The sequence below is a fragment of the Carassius carassius genome, chromosome 1 (assembly GCF_963082965.1).
Source record: "Carassius carassius chromosome 1, fCarCar2.1, whole genome shotgun sequence".
Taxonomy (NCBI): Eukaryota; Metazoa; Chordata; class Actinopteri; order Cypriniformes; family Cyprinidae; genus Carassius; species Carassius carassius.
The window spans coordinates 5,543,256-5,550,599 of record NC_081755.1 but is presented as its reverse complement, the minus strand read 5'-3'; the positions used below and the strand labels follow the sequence as shown (position 1 = coordinate 5,550,599).

At 34.0% G+C, this 7,344-nt stretch overlaps 1 long non-coding RNA gene across 1 annotated transcript; it reads left to right on the top strand.

Annotated features, from left to right (window-relative positions):
• Positions 1-797: 797 nt before the first annotated feature.
• LOC132139940 (uncharacterized) lies at positions 798-2,859 on the top strand. Its single transcript, XR_009433688.1, has 3 exons — positions 798-1,122; positions 2,334-2,440; positions 2,564-2,859. It is a non-coding gene; the product is annotated as an uncharacterized LOC132139940 (long non-coding RNA).
• Positions 2,860-7,344: the final 4,485 nt, after the last annotated feature.

The window sequence follows — 7,344 nt, the reverse complement described above, 5'->3', positions numbered from 1 at the left end:
TACAAATTATGAAACCCAATGTGTTCACGTTTAGAGTTGTTATAAATATTGCTACAGTTTAATATTGCTTAGATCAGGTGTTTTATTTTTGTTTTTTTTTAGGGTGAGAGTGAGGGTTACCTCAAGGACATAATGTCAAAGGTTACTTGTTTGCTACCTCTGTTTATTTGTAAATGTAATGGGTGTTTTTTTCACCATATGTTGAAGATATTTTAAAATATATTGTTTATTTTATTAGTTATTATATTTATTAGGCATTTTAAATTTAATTTGACAATCAATACTAAAAGAATATGAAAATATTGAAATGTGTACATTTATCGTTTTCTCTCTGTGTGTCACATTACACTTGCCCTGAATATTTCAGTGCCACACAAATTTCCACAGTGGCAACGGTACTTTTTATTATTATTTTTTTCTCTATATGAAAATGGATATTGGGCAGTAAAGCGCTCAAGTTAAGTTGGGTGAAATATAAATTTGTTTAAACAACATCTGTGTAAAAAAAATAATATATATATATATGAAAATATTTAGTATTCTGACAGCTTATCTGAGTTGAGTCTTTATAGCTTTCGCTTTTCTTTATATTTGCTCATTTAAACTTACCATATTCCATAGTACTAAACATTTGTAGGTCATGGTATTCCACAGGTAAAACCATGAATGCCTCTACACTACACAGTAAGAAAAAAACAACTTTTCTATACAAGCCTGGTATTCATGAAAAACGGTAACCTGAACACATTTAGTATGGAGATAAATGCAATAGCTTCATAACAAACAATTGTTATTCTATTATTTCTGTAACAGTTAATACAGGCTTGAGTCCTGTCTTACTGTGGATGTCTGATGGCAAGTTGGATGGAGTGATTTTTACAATGGCAACCCACAGACTCAATGTGGACACCTTGTTGTAAAACACTTTATTATTATTATTATTATGATTAACTGTATTATATTTATTCCTTTTGATATATGAGTGATGTGTCTGGCACACATTTTCTTGTTCTCTAGTTTCCTTGTTTCTTCTGCCTTGGCTGCACAGCTGTGGAAACCTGACCTGGTGAGGACCCTCTCCTTCATCCTCAACTATTGAACCTCTTATATCACTCGGAAGAGGTAATAAATTAAAGATTGTGTTGTTGGTCAGTGAATAGTTTGTTTTAAGCTGCAAATAATTTTAATTTTTCTGATCAATTTGATAACCGCTCTATATACCTGGTATATTCAGGGTGTCTGCAGGTCCTCAAAAAGTCTTAAAATGTCTTAAATAGTGTTTTCCTAATATAAGGCCTTAAAAAGTCTTTAAATGTCTTAAATTCAGATTAGATAGGTCTTAAATATATTTGGTCACTTCAGTCTTACGGACCTAATGACTGTTTATAATCATTAGGGTTGATGACTGCGTCATCAGAGAGAATTGAAGAATACAAGTATGTGCTGAGGCTAACTCTTCGTGAGAGTCTTCAGATAGAACAAATAAAATGGCACACATAAACATGATATAGTAAAGTAATACCTTGACAAGTGAGCTATCTTGAACAATATTCTAACAACGCAAAAAAACAAACAAACATTGAAAACACCTACAGAGTGCACGCATTACGTGTCTGCATTTAGAAAGTGCTCTTTCACTGCATGATTCAGTCTATTAAAATACATTCAGAATGATCACAAATTAAAAGACGTGTATATTAATACCACTTAAATATAGTTAATCAATTTTGGTAAATTTCACATGGCAGAGTGACTTTTTACCATATACAAATGTAATAGTTTTTTTTTTTTTAACAACCGTTTCATAAACTATACATTCTATTAAGAGACTTACGTTTTTGCACTATTTCGCCAACGAAAATAATTCCAAACAAAGCCACAGTGCTGTTTTGCATCTCTAAGCAACATGAGGCTTTTTGTTCCTGAATGAATCAACCGTTTTATTTACTCACTTATTAACATTTACCTGCTGTCACCTACTGGTGGTTTTTAATGTCACATTTGAAGTATCTTTTTAATTCAATTAAATTCAAGTTTATTTGTATAGCGCTTTTATGATACAAATCATTACAAAGCAACTTTACAGAAAATTAAGTTTCTACAATATTTAGTAGTAGCTTATAAGTTGTGACTGTCAGTTTATGTGCATATGACAGGATTTTTCAGAAAAAAAAAAAAAAAATCAAAGGCGTAGTCAGCCAGACGATGAACATTATTAACAGTAATTATTATACGATGCAGTCACACTTGTAGCAATATTTGTAAGTTCTGTATGTTGTCTCTGGGTTAGCATCATCTGGGGTCCTCTGAGGGTCAGCATCATCTCTTCTCAGGTGTTCTGGATCCAGACTGGAGCTTGTGTAAATCCTACAGTAGTTACCACGGGATGAAGATCCCAGCAGAAACAGAGAAACAAATAGAGACATCATGTTCCAACACAGTAAAATTAATTAGTTTAACCCAAGCTAAAAAATAAAAATGTTTTATATGATGTGATGCTCTTTTTGTGAACATTGTTACATAAAATGCTCTTACTGTTTCTTTTCTTCACCCAATAGCTTAGGACAGACCAGCCTGTGATCTCCTAAGACACCCAGATTCAGCCCTGGTCACGATCTGTCCCACACCTGTGTCTCATCACAGTCCATCACCAGTGTCTGCACCCTGCCTACTGCCAATATTATGGATTTCTGTTCTGGAGAGAGATGCCATTCACAACATAATCTCTACACAATATCAAACTCAAATAATTTAGTCTTGCCTAACAGTTTCCCTGATTTGTTACAGTTTACAATGTAGCATGGTCTTGCCTAACTTTGTCCATTCAGTTGTTAAAATGTTTTTAATATTTGAATTGAATAGATCTCAAGTTTATTATTTAAAAGCAACTTCACTTAATCTTTCCCTAGAAGAGATAATAGGTGTGTTAGACTTGAAGCAGTGCTGTGCAGACCGATCGAAGTATGACATCACGGTACCATGAGAGCAATAAGACAGCTTCATATACTTTTGAATCGCTCTCACGCTTCTTTGTCATACTTTAAGCGCTGTTGCGCAGACCAATTGAAGTTGAACATATCTGAAGTGTAAACTCTCACGGTCAGTTCTGGGTCTTGTGCAGTAATATGATGAGCAGGTGTTTAGTGTCATCTACTTACATTATTGAAATGCTATATTGACCTGGATTCAGGTTTAAAACTGGGAAAGAAGAAATGAAGTGTCATTAATGTTGTGAAGCTGCATAACATCTGTTCAGATGAACATTTGTGTAGTCTGTTTCCTCCTGAGGTTTCTACCTTGTAGAGTTAAATATCTAAAAATGAGTATCTTTGTAACCATTTTCAATAGATACTGAAACCATTTTAATGGTGCTTTTAAATAAAATATTAAATGTAATATGTGAGGTAAGCCATGGCTGGGTGTACATTCCACATTTTTAATATATGCTAAAACCTACAAGTAGTCAATTATCTTACACGCGCTCTACAAAATAACTTCCACACGCTTTTATCTCCATTAACAGAGATAGTTGGACAAACCGATTTAAAAGTGCATGATGGATTACGTGGTTAAAACAATTTTTTGTGCTTTTGTTCTCGTTTGTTTCTAGTAAAGTATGTCACCTTTTGTCTGATTATTTAGAGCAATATTAATGTTAACGCAAAGCGCACAGTGTCTGTGCACATAAGTAAAGAAAAAGTGTTTGTTTCTCCTTGAAAACATCAATGGAATATAATACATTTAATAAATAAATTTATGTCTACAAAATAATGTGATGTTTGTTTTTAAACATGCTATATACGTTCTTGTACTAAGAGCAAATCACAGAATATGAATTTTAAATAATCGTTATTTCTTCAAGTATTTCCCTTTAAATCAAGTATAGCAGCTTCCCGTTCTCGACGGACATGCCGGCATATTTCGGGTAATAAAGATACGTCGTATAGATGTCATTTAGAGGTAGGGAAGAAGTTTCATTTAACAGCTCAAACAGACGATCAAAGTACGACTATAAAAAAGGAATCCGATGTTTATCAGATGATGCGCTCTTCAGCAGACGTCTCCGCGACATACGTGTGCTATCTGGGTTATTATTCATTATTATCCAGAGCGGCTTTCTATAAATAATTTGTGCGACCAAATCATGTTTTGCGCCAGTAACTGAAAAAGTTAGTAGCGCAGGTGCCACCAGTGGAAAAGGTTAATGTAGTTCCCTGTTATTAATTTTTTTGCGGAGTATACAGGCGTAATATATTACATTTTGCTTCATGCACTCTAACAATTTCATTGGCGTAATTTTGACTTAATTCCTAAAATATTATGTCGCTAATATATATATATATATATATATATATATATATAGATATTTTTTTTTTTTTTTTTTTTTGAGAAGGATAAAATGACAAAAATGCTCAACTCACTGTCTTGCACTGGTCACCTTGTAGGCTATTACCACTTTGCCATTAAAAAATTAAACTAAACTATTATAATGGCTGCTACAGCAGTTGTGTAATGATGACAGCGACACAGGCTCAGGTCGGACTCAGAAAGAAAAATCTGATTAGCCCCAGGCCGGGCCGTCTAAGGCTCTAAATTAATTATCTAGTTTCAATTAAAAGCACCCCTTGGTTTGGCGGGCCTGTACAAGTACTTCCTACTCTTTTCATGGTAGGTAGCAAAATCTGACAGGATATTAGAGATCGACAAAACACCGGCCCGGAACGTAAAGTGCAGTGTGAGTACAGGCCATCAGGGGAAGGGAGACGATGCCAGAGGGTACCACCAATAACTGTAGAACTGTATTTCATAGAAAAATATTGTAACAATGTTTGTTGTGTAGGAAAGAAGACGGCAGGGTCGGCTGTGACTACTGACTCCTTTATTTATAAACTCAAAGCAAAAAGTGGGCAAAACAGACACCAACAAAAGACAAAACAATCAACATAAACTCCGTCGAAATGTAGCAGCCAACAGTCCTTCTCTCTCTCTCCCCCGCTCCTGTTTCTCCTGGTGTTTTATACTCTCTCCACGCCAATTACTGCAACAAGAGACAGGTGTTGGTTATTTGCACTTAACCCACTCACTCATCGCGTGTCTCCTGATCCTCTCCCTCGCTGCAGGGTTCACTAAACCACGTCCCCCCTTGCCACAAATATGAAATAGGTTATTGTTATAAATACAGACGTTAAAATTAATGTTCAAATTTGTGCCGTCATTCAGGCTGTTCACAATATGTTTTAGCGTGTACTGTTTCATGATATTCTGTTTTAGCACGTAATGTGTTTTAAGACTAATATTCATGTCTGAATTAATCTGTTCTAATCTTAATTAATCTGTAAATTAAAAAAAAATGGTATGAATGTTAATGCTCATTTTAAATAGAAATGTCCTAGGCTTCTACAGCCTTAGCAGTTGATAATAGACGGACAATTAATGTTAATACTTTAATTCGGTTAATAATTAATAATTCGGTTATGTTATAATAATGTGTTTCAGCAATCATACAACCATCAATTGGCCTGGGTTAGGATAGACCTTTCTCTAATGTATTAAACAATTTGTTAACATAGAGATTGAAAGCCTGAACATTCTCTCTCCCTCTTCATGTGTGTGTGTGTTTGTGCGTGTGAGTGCGTGGGTGCATGCGCGGGAGGGGGGCGATTATCGACCCAGCGATTATCGACTATTACTTTTGCTTGAAATGTACATCCCTAATTATTTAAACACATTAAAAACTAAATTTATTTAAATTTTATCTTAAAATAGCCTTATGAATCAATTTTTTTATTAAAAATAAAACATGGAAGAAATATGGAAGATTATTCCTTAAAAAATTATGTTTGTTTCTTTTCAGTATTAGTAGGTTATGTACATTCTGCTGAACAATAGTAATAAATTTCTAGGAAATACTTGTCTATAAATTAAACCAGACTTTTATTTTAACGGGTTGTCGTGAATACCTTTACAGTTCTGTGTATATGATATGATGTTGGTTTTACTCAAATTAAATGGTAAAATGCTCATGAAGTCTCTCTCAGAACAGTTCTGGAAATGTTCCTCATGTTTCCGTCCTCATTTAGTGAGACTGCAGACGCTGAAATCACAGCGAGCATCACGCGCGCTTCCGTGTGTAATAGACGAAGTCGCGCTTCTGCACCATTCATTAACACAGACAAGCATAACATGCAGGATTCATGTTTAAATAGACTTTTCCAGTTTAATATTTACAGATATTAGTCCATATCGCAATACGGTGTAAGTGCAATGACTTACTTTTGAGTAATGAATTCAAAATTAGACAAATTCTGTGACATTCCACGTTAAACTGTAAATTCAGTTTTTATGACTGAATTCCATGATTCCGTCCGCGTTTTCTGCATCGGAAATCATAGGACTCAACATATATAAATAACAAATAATAATGAACAATATTTATAAAGCATTTATTTATCTTGGTTCATGTTCATTTCAGTGTTTACTTATGCATTATTAAAATCTCAAGTTGTGTTTGTAAACATTAATGTACTGTAAACTAACGTGAACAATGAACAACTCTATTTTTATTAACATTAACAAAGTTTAATAAATTGTGTAATGTATGGTTCGTTGTTCATTTATGTGAGTTAATACATTAATGTTAACAAAACATCTTATTGTAAAGTGTGACAATGAATATTTATTCATCATACTGTTGAACTTGACCATATTTTCTCTGAATATAAATAGAAAGAAATAGAGAGAGAAAGCCGGAGTCTTGTCCTGCGTTTATCCTTTTGTTCGTTGGGTGAATAAACAAATTAAAAAATAATTTGATATCTTTCTCCCAAGGTTTCTATAGATATCACGATATATCGATATGGTTCTTATGGCCACAATAACCGAGATGTGAAAAATATAATATCGTGACAGCCCTACAATTGATGTGTCTTATCATATTATTGATCTGTTATCTTAATAAAGAACACACTAGTTTGTACTGCAAACAGTTTTACCGTTTACTGCATGTTGTTATTCTCCTCATTATTTACCTATAGCGGCTAATAAAATGGAAATCTCAACCCCTTCCGGGTTGAGGAAAAAGGTGGATAGACTTGCATTGCATAGTTTTTAACACCTTAAGTACTGAAAATGTATCACAAAACATTTACAATTGGTTGTGCTTGATTGGTTCTGCATCCTTGTGATAATTTCTTTCATTGTATGTATCAGTGATTCATTTTACTCCCTAACAGACTAAAGAGCCAACTGATATGTCTCTGGTCCTCAGAGGGACTCCCGACCGTCCTTGGCCACAAACTTACAGATTTCTACAAAGTATGACTTACAAAGCATATAATTAATAGT